General features: G+C 41.8%; 1 pseudogene; it reads right to left on the bottom strand.

Annotated features, from left to right (window-relative positions):
* Positions 1-641: 641 nt before the first annotated feature.
* LOC148018515 (acetyl-coenzyme A synthetase, chloroplastic/glyoxysomal pseudogene) lies at positions 642-2144 on the bottom strand (annotated as a pseudogene).
* Positions 2145-3793: the final 1649 nt, after the last annotated feature.

Below are 3793 nucleotides of genomic sequence, written 5' to 3'. Positions count from 1 at the left end.
CAACAAAGAAACTGAGCAAACCCATGTTCTTGATATGCTGTCATGAACAGTTTTGGTATTTCAACAAGTGATCCTCTCTTTGGTAACCAAAGATCCTTTTATTTTATTTCAATTTCCACTCTTCCTTAGGTTTTAAAACAGTTTAGAGTGATCTGTAACCAAGCTGGACAGAATGGTTCTCCTTCTACAAGCTCTGATTCATCTTCATCAACAACTGTTGCCTTTAACCGCAATACATTTGCACAGAATTAGAGATAGATTCCACATGATTCAGTAGAACATAGCACAATCGGTTCTTCAAAAAAAAACAATAAGTGGCCAAAATCAGCAGCAATTCCCTAATTGTATTTATCTAAATCCTTCGGCTATGTGTTGATGAAGAAATTCAGAATTTCTCTTCAGTCCAGGAAAGCTGTCATCTTTGAGCTTCGGAGAAAGTTAGGGGATAATCTCCTCATCAATGAATATTCCAATTACTGTGAACTTAATAAACTTCCCATTGTTCTCAAGTAGAGTTTGTGAGTTGCAGTTTCTGTAGTTCCAAGTGTTCTCGTTTGAATTCAAACCCGTTCCCTCAAACCTTCATCTATTTGTAGTTCATCTTCAGCTGAAATTTTTTTTACAAGAAAGAATAGGTACAACATTTCATCGCATCAATACTTCAAAGAGAATACAAATTGGATGATTGGAATGTGCCCCAACTGCCCTTGAGGAATTTAAATTTGATCTGTAAACCCCCAAAATACTGCATCCAGGTTTCAGTTTTTCACACATCAGTGAGATCAATAAGTTCTTGAACGACTCCAGGTTCAGCCAAAGTGCTGATATCACCGAGCTCGTCAAGTTGTTTTGAGGCAATCTTGCGGAGTATTCTTCGCATAATTTTTCCACTTCTTGTCTTTGGAAGAGATGGTGCCCAGTGAATCTTGTCAGGTGCTGCAAATCCTCCTATCTGTGTGCGCACTGCATGCTTGAGACTTGAACGGAGTTGCTCACTGTAACGAATGCCCTCTCTTAAAGTCACGAAGGCATAGATGGCCTGTCCTTTGACCTCATGTTCAACCCCCACAACTGCTGCTTCAGAGCAGTCTGGATGAGATACAAGAGCTGATTCAACTTCCGCAGTCCCAATACAATGTCCACTCACATTAATGACATCATCCACTCGGCCAGTTAGCCAATAATAACCATCCGCATCCTTGTTGATATGGGTCAATCCTCAAACTTTCCATGCGAGCCAGGCTTCACGTTCCTTAATTCTCACACAAGACGAGCCTTTCCCCTCGCAAGACAAATTTCGCATTCCTTTGATATCTATTACCTTGACGAGAGACTGGACCTTTCATATCCAATAGGATGCCATTGTGATCAGCTGCCACTGATGCAATCACTGGGATTGCGCCAGATTCCAAGATGTCATCAAGATTGCCTGTCTTCCATGGATGCTACCTCCAACAACGTAGCAGTCTCTCCCTCCCCCTTGACTTCGACATCAGAAGGCATCAGATCACTCTCATACTCTTCATCCTCCGTTCCGTCGCCATCAAAGCCAAAGGAGTCAAATTTATGTCAGAGGCTTAAACCTTTGTCCGGTTAGACAAAGAAGAAAAAAGAATCAGTCAAGGCATGATGCTCCAAGGTCCCTACAGACGGACAGCTTAAGTCCTTCATAGTTTCCCTTCTTCCAAAGCTTCTTCAGTTCTGCAATTTTATGTCCAGTGCGGGAGACAGAATACACGCACGCCGACAGAGGCCTCTTCTTTTAATTTTCTTCCCCTTCGTATCGCCCTGCTTTTTCTCTCCTTTCTCCCCCAATTAGCATTGCCCCTTCCCTCCTTTTCGTCACACTCTCCTCTTTTCCCTCCCTTCTTAGCATTTGAAATCCCTCATTAGCAGCACTGTCGTCAAGTCTCTTTGCCAATAATGGCATGAAAATCTCTCACCAGCATTGGATAAGGGTGAGATCCAATTACGGACCTTAAAATATAATGTGTAGTCTCTTCATTTATAATCAAGTATCTTATTGCTTCTGATGCCACATCTTTCAACGTACCTGTACCAAACTGGACAGCACGTACCTCAACTCCAAAAAGTCTCATTCTGAATACTTTAAGAGCCTGTCGTTCCATATCTTTGGCGCCCATGTAAACAACACATTGTAACCCAAAACAAGCACACACTGTAACAGTGATAACTCCATGCTTCTCATAGCACATTTCAATGCTTAGCCTCCTTCTTTCCAACTCCTGGATGTGGTTATCATTAGGTATTTTTGATGTAGCTGGAGAAGGAGAAGACAAAGTCCTAACATGTTCACCAGCATCAGTTGTGCTTTCCACTCAACCTTGCTCAACATAGGCTGAAAGCATCTCATCATATTCGCCACTTTTGTCTCCAACTCCTCCCCACTATACTTATACGCATAAAATAAATGTTATCACAACAACTAAGTATGTACAAAGTACCAAATCCCATGCACAACTTTTAGGTGGTTTACACACTTCGAATGCGCAGCAATACGACATCCACCCCCTCTAAACCTGCGCATCCTCCGGATGTGCCAACTATCCAGGATCATTCAACTCCACAAACAGGTCAAGTCCATCTTCTGATTCTAGTAAACCTGTTTCTCCATCAGCTTCATCATCCCAATGAAATTTCTGCCCCTTTCGAAACAGCTGATAGAGAACATCTGCAATATGAGCAAAATGAGGAATCCAAATCATGTAAAATACACAAGCTCCCACAAATCTCCGCACCTCTGAAGTAGTTGAGCAATACTCTGCAATCCTGTTTATGGCATCCACCTTTGCAGGAGAAGGCTTTCTGCCATAGTATCCAACCATATGCCCAACTATGATGACTTCATTAACAGCAAAGACAGATTTCAGCCTTGAAAGTGTCAAATTTACCTCCTCTAATCGTGTCAAAATTTGCTCACAAGCAATCAAGTGGTCAGCCACAAATTGTCTACATCCACGCAAATCAAGACTTTCATTCTTTTCTTCTTCTGCACAACCCTTAATAGGCACATCATCTAGAAAAGGCATGGTAAACTGCGGAATATAGTCTCGAAGAACTCTATGCATAGCATTCATCATATGAGCAACTGAGTTTGTAGCACCTTGAGGCAAGGTACACATCCTCACAAGACCAATAGGTGTCCGCATAGTAGTAATATCTCTGCTTTCCAAGGCAAGCTGAAACTGAACATAACCTGAATACAAGTCACCTAGTGAATAGATGGCTCGTCCTGCAAAAGTCTCAGCAAATTCATCCACAATTGGACCTGTACCCACATTCCTGATTGTCACTTTGTTCACGGGCTGCATATCCTGAATAAATCTTAAAGTACCATTCTTCTTTGGTACAGTAAACCATCTGTTAGAATAAGGTGCAGAAGAGGGTTCCAAAATCCCCATTTTAATCTTTTCATTCAGCAACTCTATCAGCTTTGGCAAGTGTGCTTTAGGCACAGGTATAGGACGTATATTCCATGGTACATGAGGAACAGTGAAGATGACCATAGGTGCAACCAATTTGGGACGCCAATTTCATGTGAAAAGAAAGCAAATGCCTTACCATGATGTCCAAGCATCTCTCTAAAACATTCTTTTTCCACTGGAAGCAAAAAATCATCATTTCCAATCTTCAATTCTGCAAGAGTTTCAGCTGTAAACTTATGTCCAATATTTGCAGGATCCCTCAACATAGGCTGCTTCATAGCTTTCTCAATCTGCTCATCACTATCAGAAGGAAGCGGGCCTGCAACCGGCTTAACCTTCTTATCAAC

Source organism: Lygodium microphyllum, chromosome 21 (genome assembly GCF_053477565.2).
Source record: "Lygodium microphyllum isolate KBCC chromosome 21, Lygodium_microphyllum_v1.1.10, whole genome shotgun sequence".
Classification (NCBI taxonomy): domain Eukaryota; kingdom Viridiplantae; phylum Streptophyta; class Polypodiopsida; order Schizaeales; family Lygodiaceae; genus Lygodium; species Lygodium microphyllum.
Note: the sequence above shows the minus strand (reverse complement) of the source record. Positions and strands in the feature narration are given on the sequence as shown.